General features: G+C 37.6%; 1 long non-coding RNA gene across 1 annotated transcript; it reads left to right on the forward strand.

The window, feature by feature from the left end:
• The first annotated feature begins 293 nt into the window (after positions 1–293).
• Positions 294–12368, forward strand: LOC125249587. The gene is made up of 3 exons (XR_007180587.1): positions 294–831; positions 9494–9628; positions 11693–12368. It is a non-coding gene; the product is annotated as an uncharacterized LOC125249587 (long non-coding RNA).
• The last annotated feature ends 3500 nt before the right edge of the window (positions 12369–15868 follow it).

The raw sequence follows: 15868 nt of genomic DNA on the forward strand, positions 1-15868 counted from the left end.
GACAGCTAAGTTCTCACTGCAGATGACTCGATGGGCTTCCATCCCGCAGTGTCCATGGAGATGACACCCAAGTTCATGATCAACAACAACCTGGACGCAAGCTATCAATGTGTTTTGATTCTTAAGTTCCCAAATGTAACCTTGTTGAGTCAGTTTAAATATTCAAATTTGGCAAAACATGAAGTCTGAACTATTTTGCAACAATCTTTTGAGTTTCCTTCTAGCATAAGGCAACACATGCTGGAGGTTGAAGCTTGGAAGCAAACAGATGGGCCGAGATGAGATGATTTCAATCAAAATACAAGATCTCTTCCATCTGGGCTCTCACGGCACTTTGAAGATAAAGTGTAAAGTGACTATGCGAAGCCTTTCTTTCATTTACTGCACTTCTGCCAGCTGGAGATGGAGACTGTGGAATTAAATGGAAATATTGTCAGATCTGATTTTAAGACAGGAAAATCTTACACAAATGTGGAACCGCTTGAGAGTTAGATGACAGACTTTGGATATTTGGAGGTTGTGCTTTTCAATTCAGACGTTCCAGTTGAATTTGCATCTTGATTGTGAAATTCTCTGCCTCTTGCGCTTTGTATTTCTTTTTTAATCTCTGCCTAGGTGCTATTGCTGGAAGGCCCAGGCTCTGACATGGAGACGGTCTCATTAAATCTCACATCATGGTGTGAGTTCAAACCTTAATGGATCAGTCAAAAGCACCTCACACACTGGCACCATAATGGCTCCTCTCTCTCATGAGAATTTTGATCCATGCCGAGGCTCGATAAATCCCACTTGTGGCGTGACTGCGGTTGAAAGAAAATAAGTAAGAAGCAGGTGAGAGACTGTCACACCTTTACAATTTCACTGCATTTTACTGACTTCTGTCCTCTACTGTTAGCAATCTTTCAACTCAGAGGAAAGTTGCTTGAAGGTTGCTTTTGCATAGTTCAAGACTTAATGACATTTTTTGTTATGTTCCATGTAGATCACCTTTGCTACATTGTTTTTTAAAGGTTCCCTCGAATGAAAAATTTAATTTATCTTGGCATAGTTAAATAACAAGAGTTCAGTACATGGAAATGACATACAGTGAGTCTCAAACTCCATTGTTTCCTCCTTCTTATATAAATCTCATTTGTTTAAAAGACCTTCGGAAAACAGGCGAATCTCAACATAACACCGACTGTTACGTAACAGTCGGGGTGTACGCCCCCAATATTTGCATATGCCAGCCTATGTTCCCAACATTATGAAAGGCATTAGACAAGGGCAGCCAGTATTAACGTCTGGATCTGCACAGCAGAATCATCAGACTAGGTAAGCAAGCAAGAACAATAGAGAAAAATGGCAGATGGAGCAATAATAACTGACATGATCCATGATAACGTGATATTTTTAGTGATATTTGTAAATTGTCTTTCTAAATGTTTCGTTAGCATGTTGCTAATGTACTGTTAAATGTGGTTAAAGTTACCATCGTTTATTACTGTATTCACGGAGACAAGACTGTCGTTATTTTCATTTTTAAACACTTGCAGTCTGTATAATGCATAAACACAACTTCATTCTTTATAAATCTCTCAAACAGTGTAGCATTAGCCATTAGCCACGGAGCACAGCCTCAAATTCATTCAGAATCAATGTAAACAATATAACAGTATACAATACTCACATAATCCGACGCATACATGCCGCATGCATGACGAACACTTTGTAAAGATCCATTTGAGGGTTATATTAGCAGTGTAAACTTTGTTTAGGCACTGTTTAAGGCAAGCATGAGCTCCGTGGGCGGGGAGCGTGAGCATTTAAAGGGGCCGCACAGCATAAATCAGCTCATATTTAATGATGCCCCAAAATAGGCAGTTAAAAAAATTAATCAAAAAAAATCTATGGGGTAACCATACACTGTGCTGGGTAGTAACGGATTACATGTAATCAGGATTATGTAATCAGATTCCAAAAATTAAGCATTTGTAATTATATTATATTAGGGTTAGGGTTTTTAAAATACTCATAATCAGACTACAGTTACTACTTTATTGTTGCGCTTTTCACACTGCGCTTTATCGTCGTTCTAAACACTGCTTTTAACCTCGGGTAAAGGAACGTTTCACACTTGAATTTAGAAGCAGGTCAGCACCGTTTTTTACCCGGAGTTATGATGTTTCGGAGCAGGGTTAGCACCACTTCTGCGGTGTTAACTCCACATTGTGGTGCCAAACTTAGTATAGTGTGAAATGATGCGTGTTAAGCCCGTAACACACCAAGCCGACGGTCGGCCATTGGGCAATGTTTGTTTGTCGGCCGACTAAGTTTTTTCAGTGTGTTCCGCACCGTCGGCTGAAGTTGGTCCTCGTCTGCTTTTTTTCAGCTGATTCGACAAGTTGAATCGGCGTCTGAGCTCGTCGGGCCATCTGATCATTCAGATTGGCTGTTCAGCTACTGCCACCTGCTGGTACGGAAAGGCATTTCTTCTTACGCAGGCGCAAAACTGACAGGCTACTTGGTCCTCGGGTGTTGAGCGTCGGTTTGGTGTGTCAGGGCAACTTTGGACCAAGACGCTGCCGACGTGAGCCAACCCTGCAGTCTGCTTTCATCGCCACTAGGTTGTCAGCATCGGCTTGGTGTGTTCCGGGCTTTAGAATGTTACAGAGAGCAACAGACAACAAATCACATACTTCATATTTGCGTGATTTGGACAGTAACGGAAACACTGGGCATTGAGCATAAACAGGAAATTCAGCATTTGAAAGGGAAAAACCTGACCTCTTGCTGACAGAAACCACAACAATTTTAGTGAAGAGACCGTTTCATTCTTACTTTAATAGTTCGAAATGTCCATTCAGTATTCAGGTCGCATACTGCGTTCATCCGGTCGATATGACACTGACGCGCGAATACGCAAATAAGAATATTAACCCAGGGTTTACAATGTACAGTGTGAAACGTACTTATGACTTCTACCCAGGTGCAAAAATACTATAGTAAGTTATAGTAATACTATAGTGTTTTTGAACCATACTATAGTAAAGTACTTGAATTCATTTGTTGTGGTAATTCTATTTTTGCTGTGGTAATTGTAATATAAACAAATTACTTTACCCAATACTGTACTAAGTTTTCTACAACTATAGGGTATATACTACAATACACTACATTGTACTGTAGTAAAAACTGAAGTATACTATTACAGTTTATCAGTTCTCTATAGTCAATACTACAGTATGCTGTGGCATTCGTTAACAAAGTGTTGTGTGTGTGTATATATATATATATATATATATATGTATAGTATATACTACAATTTACTGTATGGTTAAAAAACACTATAGTATTTTTCCACCTGGGCAGGATTACAATTGCTACTTTTTTCTAAACTCTTAACACAGCATCAAACCTACATCACACAATTTGCAAAATAGTTCATTTCCTCCCAAAACCATATTTTGTTATATAAATACAAACACTCTTCTACATTTCAAAATGCTAAAAACCTTTTTCTACATATACTAACTCTATCAAAACACAGCAAACCCTATTCAAAATCAAGTCATTCTGTCAAAACACTAGCACTAGTTTTCTATCCAACATGAACATATAGTCAGTCATTGCACAATGACTGTCAAAATACTTGATGGCACTTGATGGCATACTTGAACAGTTGATGGCATTATGAAAACTGCATTAGTTGTCATGTTTCAGTTCTACCTGCAGACAATATGAAATCTACTGATTTTATAATTCTAATGCTTCAGTAAAAGTGGAATGCTTACATGTAAGCCATTCTATATTTTCGGTAGAGTGTTGAATGTGTGCATTCTTGGCAACATATTATCTATGTGAATAAGTGAATGAGTTTTACATTATAGAATGTACAGTAGAAAAAAGAAGAAGAAAGTAACAGAATTGCTCAAAGCAGCCACTGGTCAAATGCGTCCCAGTGCAGAATTTCAGTGTCCACCTCTGTTGAAATTGGGGTGTGGGTGGGGTGTTGATGGTGCCCATAGAGGGTGGGATGGTGCACCCTTAATGCCATATACGCAGACTGCATATTCTGCATATGGTTGTGATGGCTGAATTTTCGGCCACACAGTGAGAAGGGTAACTCCGCACTATCCATTCATAACACAGCACGCATTCATCTCATTCATGGCGCATATATTCCCCTTACACATCTTTATACATTTATTAACATTCAAGTTTTTTCTTTGTTTTGTATTTACCTTTTAAGTTTATAATATAGATTCAGGGTTTATGTTACATGTAATGAAAACGCTACACAGATTTGATTTGATCATATTTGTAATGCTTTATTTACTTTAGACTTCGTTCGTTAGTTTGGAGTGCACATTACTGGCTTACGTTGTGCTATTGTTCTTATTTTTGTTTCTTTGAGTTTAAGTTACCGTGATGGAGTTTGATCATGGCGTTGGCGGCGGGGTGTGTGTCCACCGTGGCAGCGGTCTTGACTGGCAAAAGGCTGAGGCCTCAGCAGTACCGCTTTACCTTCTGGTGCCGCTCGCCGATACCAATTAGAAGCTACGTCATGGGGGGGAAGGGAATGAAATTTGGTTTTGATTTTCTTCTTGCGTTTGTTGTTAATATTTGTTGTTTGTTTTTTTTGTTTTTTTATTTTGGTTTCATTTGGTATTATTTACTTTGATTAATAAATTGTGAATTTATTTGTTGATTTATAAAATGTTGATTTGTATGTTTCCCCTGTCTTGTTTAAGTGAGCTCACCGTTTGTCTTAAATACCTGGTTTTGTCTCAGTTAGGGAGTTAGTTTTGTTTTGTTCAGTTCTTTTTGTTATTCTTTATATTGAGTTAAAGTTTTTTTCCCCTGACCTTAGTTATTTGTTAAGTTGATTTATTTTTGTATTTTCTATTTTTCTTATTTTTTGGATAAAATAAAACTTTTTCTTGCTGGAAATCCTGTGTCCTTCTGCCTTGCCATCTGGCTTTTCTTACAGTTGTACATGGAATTGTTGTAGTAAAAAGCTTTTACTGAAATGAAAACATGAAATTGCTGCCATTGATCAACAACAAATCCTTTGGTTACTTTGGAAGCTTTTTTCCACCACAGAATAATAATAAATAAAAAAAAGTATAAAAGGTAATTGTGACTTTTTTTTTCTTGCAATTGTGACTTTTTTTCCCTTTGAATTGTGAGCTATAAACTAGGAATTGAGAAAAAAAAATAGTCAGTATTGTGAGATAAAAACTCGCAATTACCTTTTGAATTTTCTATGCATGGCAGAAATAAGCTTTCATATGTTCCTCATGTGTAATGGAGAAAAGCATAGAGAGGCACAATCCAGCACACAATCTTTCTCATCTCCCCTACCTCTTCTTCTCCCTTGTCCTGATCCACCAACTCCTCCTCTCCCTCGCCCATTGTGTCTCTCTCTCTGCTTCTCTGAGTTGTTCAGCATCATTAAACAAAACCAAAAGTTCCTTTTTTACTATGTATGCCCAAGTAATGGAAGGAACTTCAACAACTGACTGAGATTGGAATCAGCTATTTCTCAAGATTACAGTGATCTGCACTTAAAAATGCTTATCAGTTGTTTCAATATTTTTAATATAATATTTTTCAATACTTTTGAGCTGCTGTTGTTGCAGAAGTGGAGGCTTTATACTATATTTAAAAATTGGGACATTAGGTCTTCATTTCTGACATGCTGTGTTTAAGCATTTGCAAATAAAATGAGAAAGATCCATGATTTTGGTATTGGGTAAGCTTGTGTGAAAATAAAATTTAAGAATTTTAGAAACGAGTTAATTGACTGCATTTTCTGTGAAAACGACATGAATCGTGTTAAGTGTATGGTCACAACAGACGGATGTTGTACTAATTGTGTTTAGAGTTTTGAAAATGTGACTATAGATTGGACAAATACGGAAGAGGATTAGGGCCAAACAATAATAAAAAAATAAAACCATCTCGAGATTAAAGTTGTTAAATTTCGAGAACAAATTCGTTAAATTATGAGAAAATGTTGTTAAATTTCGAGAAAAAAAGTTGAGATAAAATGTTGAGAATAAAGTCATTAAATTACGAGAAAAAAGTTGTTAAATTACAAGAACAAATTCGTTAAATTATGAGAAAAATGTTGTTAAATTTCGAGAAAAGTCGAGATAAAATGTTGAGAATAAAGTCATTAAATTATGAGAAAAAAGTCGTTAAATTACCAGAACAAATTTGTTAAATTACGAATTTGTTCTCATAATTTAAAGGTGCCCAAGAATGCTTTTTCACAAGATGTAATATAAGTCTAAGGTGTCCCCTGAATGTGTCTGTGAAGTTTCAGCTCAAAATACCCCGTAGATTTTTTTAAATTAATTTTTTTAACTGCCTATTTTGGGGCATCATTAACTATGCACTGATTTTTTCAGCGCGCCGCCCCTTTAATTCGCATGCTCCCTGCCACACGAGCTCTCGACTATATTACAGCACATTTACAAAGTTCACACAGCTAATATAACCCTCAAATGGATCTTTACAAGATGTTCGTCATGCATGCTGCATGCATGCTTTGAATTATGTGAGTAAAGTATTTATTTTGATGTTTATATTTGATTCTCTATGAGTTTGAGGCTATATACTCTGTGGCTAACGGCTAATGCTACACTGTTGGAGAGATTTATAAAGAATGAAGTTGCGTATATCAATTATACAGACTGCAAGTGTTTAAAAAATGAAAATAACGACAGTCTTGTCTCTGTGAATACAGTAATAAAAGATGGTAACTTTAACCTCATTTAACAGTACATTAGCAACATGCTAACGAAACATTTAGAAAGACAATTTACAAACATCACTAAAAATATCATGTTATCATGGATCATGTCAGTTATTATTGCTCCATCTGCCATTTTTCACTATTGTTCTTGCTTGCTTACCTAGTCTGATGATTCAGCTGTGCACATCCAGACGTTAATACTGGCTGCCCTTGCGTAATGCATTGAACATGAGCTGGCATATGCAAATATTGGGGGCGTACATATTAATGATCCCGACTGTTACGTAACAGTCGGTGTTATGTTGAGATTCACCTGTTCTTCGGAGGTCTCTTAAACAAATGAGATTTACATAAGAAAGAGAAAGCAATGGAGTTTGAAACTCACTGTATGTCTTTTCCATGTACTGAACTCTTGTTATTCAACTATGCCAAGGTAAATTCAAATTTTGAATCTAGGGCACCTTTAACGACTTTATTCTCATAATTTAATGACTTTATTCTCAACATTTTATCTCGACTTTTTTCTCAAAATTTAACAACATTTTTCTCATAATTTAACGAATTTGTTCTCGTAATTTAACGACTTTTTTCTCATAATTTAATGACTTTATTCTCAACATTTTATCTCGACGTTTTTCTCGAAATGTAACGAGTTTTTTCTCGTAATTTAATGAGTTTATTCTCAACATTTTATTTCGACTTTTTTCTCGAAATTTACAGATTTCTTTCTCAAAATTTAACAACTTTAATCTCGAGATGGTTTTATTTTTTTATTATTGCTTGGCCCTAATCCTCTTCCGTAGGACAAAAGTATGTTAGCAATTTAAAAAAAAAAACTGTAATTGTTAACCCCGGGTAAGTTATGAGCAGTGTGAAACATGAGGCAGGATAACCCAAGATTCTATTTACCTGGGGTTTAGAATGACCCAGGATTATATTTTAAGTGTGAAAAGCCCTATGTACCTTTATATCAGCATGGCAAAATATTATTCAGTTCAGTGTGATAAAGGAGTTAGGTCAAAAGTAATCTAAAAGAAGTCAGATTATATTACTTAATTGATTACTTTACTGACTACAATTTTTGTCATGTAATTTATAATCAGTTACAGTATCGGACTACAATTTGTAAGTAATCTACCCAGCACTGACCACACATCCTTTAAACTGTATAGTATATTATTGTGCTAATGTTGCACTTTCTTTTTTTTTTTTAATAATACATTGTAGTTGTATACAGCTGTTTTTCTTTTTCTTTTTTAAGAACATTATGTTTGTGGTGATCAACATTAAATGCTCGAACTGAACTTGTAATGAACCCAGAAAATTCCTTTAGGCTACTGAGTTCGAGTGAATGTTAGCTGAATGATAACATGTGTGTAAATGCTTTGTCTCTTTACTGTGTGTTTGAACTCTGACCCCTGAGATGTGCCATGAGATATTGTCTGGAGTGAGCAGGCAAATGTATTCCAGCTTATATTCAGTAGGGATCAAAAGTCTGAGACTGCATTGAAAATTGGGATTCGCACATAAGACATAAAATTGACATAAGACATAAAATTACCACAAAAAGAAGAAGAAGAAGAAATAATAATAATAAAGGAGTAAATTTACCTTTTTTTTACTGCACAACTTGTGGAAAATATTGCACCAGATTTTCTTGCTTCCATCAAAGCACAAGAGGTTTTGGAACATTGGAACATTTGGAACACAAAAAGAAAAATTTTAAGAAAAAAGCGAAATAGCAGCATTTCACTGGTGTTCTCAGACTTTTGGATGCTATTGTAATTACATATATATCAGATGCAGGAATTATTTCTCTTTTTGGACAAAAAAGAAAGTTAAAAGAGAAAAAACTTGTATTAAAAAAGTATCCTTTCTCACTTTGCTATCAGTTCATTACCAACCTTCCCTGATTATTCTCTCCCCTAAACATCCTCATTAGTCCTCTTAAATTCATCCAACAGTGATGAGCCACAAAGAGTGGATTCCATCAGGCTGATAGTTACTTCCTGTCTGCCAAGCTTCATTAGACTATATTTGCCTTCCACCATCAGCCTTTTTTGTTGGCATAATTAAAGAGCAAATGGGGACCTTGTGACCCCACCCCCCTTCCGTACCCCCTCTTTAAGTGAGGATGTGTTTAGTATGCACAGGAAGCTGCAGACTCCGACACGGAGGATATGATACGGAGGAGAGGACTTGTTGTGACCTTCATCAGGGACCCAGAGTAGATTATTGGCGAGTAATGAGCACAAGAGAGCATCTTTAGCCCTCTGGATCCTTGAAGAGTTTGGATACTTCCTTCAAAAGGAGCCTAGTACTCTCTCTCTTGCACCACATCCTCAAGCCCTCATGACTTTCTCATCTATCTATCTATCTATCTATCTATCTATCTATCTATCTATCTATCTATCTATCTATCTATCTATCTATCTATCTATCTATCTATCTATCTATCTATCTATCTATCTATCTATCTATCTATCTATCTATCTATCTATCTATCTATCTGTCTGTCTATCTGTCTGTCTGTCTGTGCTACTGATTTGTGCCACTGTAAATAATGACAACATTTTCCTTTTTAGGTAAACTATTTCTTTAAGTAGCTGAATCACTTTTCATCAGGAAAGGAAGCACCAGTTCATTTCTTATTGCAAATAATAAATCTATATTAGACAGGAGCCATTGGAAGGTTTGGCTTACTGAATGGAAAACCTTAAGCCTTAATCTGTTCTTGCTGTCCCACAGGCTTAATCAATAGCTGCAAGCTGTTGTGCCAGTCCTTCAGCAGAGGAAGACTAAACCCAGAATAAACTGCAATGAGGACCAGACTTTATGCTGCATGTCAAACCTCTGACTACGCAAGAATGGATATGATTAAAAGTGCTGTATTATTTACACAGACTGCTTCAAAACAGAAATGCATTTACACACAATATACAATTGCAGAATAATATGATATATAGCCTATCTACCTTATATATATGTATGTATAATATAAAATATATAGTTCTGAGCATAAATGAGTACACCCCCTTTGAAAAGTAACATTTTAAACAATATCTCAATGAACGCAAAAACTATTTCCAAAATGTTGACAAGACTAAGTTTAATAACATCTGTTTAACTTATAACATGAAAGTAAGGTTAATAATATAACATTAGATTACACATTTTTCAGTTTTACTCAAATTAGGGTGATGCAAAAATGAGTACACCCCACAACAAAAACTACTACATCTAGTACTTTGTATGGCCTCCATGATTTTTAATGACAGCACCAAGTCTTCTAGGCATGGAATGAACAAGTTGGCGACATTTTGCAACATCTGTCTTTTTCCATTCTTCAAGAATGACCTCTTTTAGAGACTGGATGCTGGATGGAGAGTGATGCTCAACTTGTCTCTTCAGAATTCCCCATAGGTGTTCGATTGGGTTCAGATCAGGAGCCACTGAATCACTTTCACCCTGATCTTCTTCAGAAATCCAACAGTGGCCTTAGTTGTGTATTTAGGATCATTGTCATGTTGGAAAAGTGCACATCAACCAAGGGCACGGAGTGATGCATCTTCTCTTTCAGTATAGAGCAGTACATCTGTGAATTCATGATGCCATCAATGAAATGCAGCTCCAGACACCAGCAGCACTCATGCAGCCCCACATAAGGACACTGCCACCACCATGTTTCACTGTAGACACCATGCATTTGTCTTTGTATTTCTCACCTTTGTGACGCCATACAGTTTTGAAGCCATCAGTTCCAAAAACATTTTTCTTGGTCTCATCACTCCAGAGTATAGAGTCCCAGTAGTCTTCATCTTTGTCAGCATGGGCTCTGACAAACTCCTAGGCAGGCTTTTTTGTGCCTGGGCTTTAGGAGAGGCTTCTTTCGTGGACGGCACCCATGCATGCCTGCATTCCTCTGCAGTGTACGCTGTATTGTGTCACAGGAAATAGTCGCCGAGTTTGGCTTTCTACTTCTTTAGATAACTGCAGTGAACTTGCATGATGATTTTCTTCAGCCCTTCTCATCAGAAGACGCTCCTGTCGAGATGTTAACTTCCGTGGACGACCTGGACGTCTCTGTGAGATGGTTGCAGTTCCATCTTTTTTAAAAATTTTGTACCACTTTTGCTACAGTATTCTGACTGATAAGTAAAGCTTTGCTGATCTTCTTGTAGCCTTCACCTTTCTGGTGTAAAGAAATTATTTTCTTTCTCAGGTCTTGTGACATTTCTCTTCCATGTGGTGCCATTGCTGACAGCATGAAATGGGAAGGGGTTTTAACACCCTTTTATAGTCAACTGTCTGCTGGACACCTGTGTAATGAATAATTAGACTCACATGTGGTTGAATTCTTGTTAAATTAGACATTTGTAGTCTAAAATTTAGCTTTGCTCCAGAGACTTTCAGTGGGGTGTAATCACCCTAATTTGAGTAAAACTGAAATTTTTTTCTCTAAGTTATATTATTAACCTTACTTTCATGTTATAAGTTAAACAGATGTTATGTTAAACTTAATCTTGTCAACATTTTGGAAATTGTTTTTGTTTTTGTTTAAAATGTTACTTTTCAAAGGGGGTGTATTCATTTACGCTAAGCACTATATATATATATATATATATATATATATATATATATATATATATATATATATATATATATTTATACATTTATAATTTCATTTTTTATATATTAATAATGTCATATATATATATATATATATATATATATATATATATATATATATATATATATATATGACATTATTAATATATAAAAACATGAAATTATAAATTTATAAATAAAAAATATACAACCATGAATTACTACATTTATAGTTTGTCATGACAATAACAGCAAAGTTAAAGGCTGCACTGTGTAAAGATGCCTTTAGACCTGAATGGATACTGAGTAATGGTCCTTGTCTGTCTGTTTGTTCTTCAGGTCAAAGAACCGCATCCACACATACACACAGAGGACAGGAAGAGGACAAACCAGAGTATTAGCGTCATTCAGGGGACCACAATACTAATGCATTTGAGGGCTTCTACACTAGATTACAAATTCCCTCGGCCTGTCAACAAAAGCACCTGCTCACCGCTAGACGTTAATTTGTTTTGACATGCTTTATAATTTCATTCCAACACAGAATTAACTTCCAATACCAAAAGCTATTAGCCGGGGAAATGGGGACGGCGGACTCCCGTGTGCTCGGTCCCAGGTGAGCCGGTTTCCTTTAACACCAGCGTTCCTGAATTGCTTTCATTGTGCTGTGGTGAAGCTCAAAGCTAATGCAGTTCTTTGAAGAGCCTGGATTGATTCGCTCACAACGCTGCAGAACTGCCTCTCCCAACATGAGTCAACGGCTTACTCTGTCTCCCATCTAACGATGTTAGGGAATCAAAGGAGAAGTCTCCGCTGTTGATTTTGGAGAGCCTGTGTGTGCTAATATATGTTTGATTAAGTTCAGGGTGCGCTGGGGTCGGGTCGAGGGCAGCCTCTCCACTGCAGGCTTTTATGTCACTATGCTGATTACAGAATTTATTAAGGGTCAATTAAAACCAGGCTCCGTGTTGGTTATGCCACACCAAAAAAAAAGAGATAGATAGATAGATAGATAGATAGATAGATAGATAGATAGATAGATAGATAGATAGATACAAATGACTGACAGACAGACAGACAGGTAGATAGATAGATAGATAGATAGATAGATAGATAGATAGATAGATAGATAGATAGATAGATAGATAGATAGATAGATAGATAGATAGATAGATAGATAGATAGATAGATACAAATGACTGACAGACAGACAGGTAGACAGGTAGACAGGTAGATAGATAGATAGATAGATAGATAGATAGATAGATAGATAGATAGATAGATAGATAGATAGATAGATAGATAGATAGACAGACCGATCTATCTATCTATCTATCTATCTATCTATCTATCTATCTATCTATCTATCTATCTATCTATCAAATTCAAATTCAAAATTGCTTTATTGGCATGACTGTAAATAATACAATATTGCCAAAGCTTACATAAAACAATAATAAAACCATCTGTATAATAGAAGAAAATATTATCAAATATTATAACGCTATCAGATATAAGAATTATATTATATTATTATAATATCTATCTATCTATCTATCTATCTATCTATCTATCTATCTATCTATCTGTCTGTCTGTCTGTCTGTCTGTCTGTCTGTCTGTCTGTCTGTCTGTCTGTCCGTCCGTCCGTCCGTCCGTCCGTCCGTCCGTCCGTCCGTCTGTCTGTCTATCTATAATTGTTTTGTTCATTTTTGTTCTATCTATCTGTCTGCTCAGTCATTCATCTGTTTGCCTATCTATGAAAGAAAAGTCACAAATAAGATCTTTTTTAATATTTCAGCTGTTGCAATAACAGGCAATTATTCTTTTGCCAAAGTTGCTTCTTAGACGTATCTTTGAGAAAAGATACCCCCTCTAGAGTTCCAGCAGTGTCTTATGGGCTCAGATGTGCAGAGTTACCAACATCTTTGGCTGACTGAGATTTCAATACGCAATTGATCGTTGCTTATGAAATTCTTCCAAGACCAAATATTCTGAGCAGCATATACACATTCATTTTTTTGCCTGTATATTTTTACTTTATATATAAGCTCAAATAAGGCACAGCCAATGAGCATTTAGAGTGAGATCTGTTTGCTTAGTGTGAGAATGATTTGTTTGCTTTATTGGTTCTTGCATATATTTCAAGCACAGCATGTTTGAACATGCTGAGGATAATCTGTTAAATAACAGAGCTTGTTTTTAACAGAACAAAAAAATAAAACACAAATATTAGGTTAAAATGACACTATAAGAGTAGATGATAACAGTATTTTCACTGTCCCTTTAAGCCTGAAACAATTTCAGATATTCATCTCATGCATTGTATTATTTGTTGGTATTTGCCCTTCTCAAGCCACACTGTGCATAAACATGAAAAGACATTAGCAGTTAACATTATTGATTGTGTTTTAGTCTGTGTAATAATACCAGTTTGTATTTTTTTAAGCAGTAGCCGCAAGCACTCTCACAACCATGGCAACAGACGGACCAGACCGTGTGAGAGGATGGTCTGATGTCAGTGAAGGAATGACAGGTGAAAGAGAGGTTCTGCCCTTTGATTAAGATTGCATCAAGGGTGCAGATGTGAAATGGCTATTGATTGGTTCCCTCTCTATCTTCTTCTGCCGTGATGAACAGAAAACACAATCACAGTGGGCGAAGTGGTCTTAGAGTGGCACTGGCACTTTATTCGCAAGCGTCCGTTAGCTGTGTTGTGTTATCTTCCGTGATAAAGCGTCGGGCCTCTCTTACCTCCCATTCCTCACAGCCTTATGACATCATAATGGCTGAAGATGGAGACTGTTAGTGATAATTTATGAGGCTATTATCAACACTCTGTGAGGACCTTAACAAATATCTCACACATAAACAGCGGGTGACAAAGAGAAAAAAAATAACACATCAGAAGTGGGGGATTTTAACAAGCTGGCTTGTAAAATACATGTTATATGTTTCAGAAAAATCAATAAATAGGTCCAGATGTAACTACATAATGTGACAAATTGTTTTTATAGGAAGAGACATTGAACATTCTCAAACTGAACCAAAAATAGATCATTCAATTGACAAATTCAATTTGTCCATGAAATTGTTTTATTTATACTTTTTTTTTAAATAATGTTTGTAGCATTTAAAATATTTTTGTCTTGTCTTTTTTTTAACTTGATAACAGTTCTAAAATGTTATATAAAAATGTTATAATAAATGTTTCGCACAGCGCCAAGTCTCCATCTCTGATGGTCCTGCACAGCCTCCCATTCCCTCATCCTCCAAGTAAGCCATCCAGTTCTTCAGAGTCAGAAGACTCCACAGCATATTGATGTTACAATGTCTCAAGCATCCTGTGGTGAAAGGAACCTCTGGTTCTGCCTTGGACCCTCAAGCCCAAAGTTCCACCTGGGCCGGCAACCAGTCGGCTCCAACTTGTCTCCTCACTTCCTCTGCTCCACCTAGGACATCATCCTTCCAGCTCCACCGGGCTCCTTCTTCCCTCTGGCTCCACCTTGGTAAGTCATCTCTCTACCTCTGCCACGGACTTCCGGGACTTCAGCTGAAGCTCATTCCTCCACCCCTTTGGCTCCATCGGGCTCCATCTTCCGGCTCCGCCTCAGTCCTCTGGCACCCTGGCTCCACCTCAGCCACTTGTCACCACTGCTCCACCTTGGTCTCCTGGTCCATCTGTGTCTCCTTGTCTCTCAGTCCATTGGACTCTGCCTAGGTCTTCACCGATCAAACCACCACCTCAGTCGGTCAGACTCAGGACTACACAATGGCTATTTCCTCCATTGGTTCCTTCATAGGTCATTATCATCCTGGCTGGGTTCTGGGGGTCTCCTGCTCCCTCTGCTCCACTCTGGTAGTCTTCTGCTCGGTTTGCTCCACTCTGGTAGTCTTCTGCTCTATTTGCTCCACCCTGGTGGTCTTCCACTTTGCCTCCCGCACCATCTGCTCCACCCTGCTGGTCTTCTGCTCTGTCTGCTCTGCTATGTCTGCTCTGCCCCGGTGGACTGCTGCTCCGTCTGCTCCACCCTGGTGGTCTTCTGCTCCATCTGCTTTGTACTGGTGGTCTTCTGCTCTGTCTGCTCCACCCTGGTTGTCTTCTGCTATGTCTGCTCTACCCTGGTGGACTGCTGCTCCATCTGCTCCACCCTGATGGTCTTCTGCTCCATCTGCTTTGTACTGGTGGTCTTCTGCTCTGTCTGCTCCACCCTGGTTGTCTTCTGCTATGTCTGCTCTGCCCTGGTGGACTGCTGCTCCATCTGCTCCACCCTGATGGTCTTCAGCTCCATCTGCTTTGCACTGGTGGTCTTCTGCTCTGTCTGCTCCACCCTGGTTGTCTTCTGCTCCGGTGGTCTTCTGATCCGTCTGCTCTTCCATGGTGGTCTTCTGTTCCATCTGCTCCACCCTGGCGGTCTTCTGCTCTGTCTGCTACACCCTGGTGGTCTTTTGCTCTGTGTTCTCTGCCCTGGTGGCCTTCTGCTTTGTCTTCTCTGGCCTGGTGGTCTTCCGCTCT

Source organism: Megalobrama amblycephala, linkage group LG16, assembly GCF_018812025.1.
Source record: "Megalobrama amblycephala isolate DHTTF-2021 linkage group LG16, ASM1881202v1, whole genome shotgun sequence".
Classification (NCBI taxonomy): Eukaryota; Metazoa; Chordata; class Actinopteri; order Cypriniformes; family Xenocyprididae; genus Megalobrama; species Megalobrama amblycephala.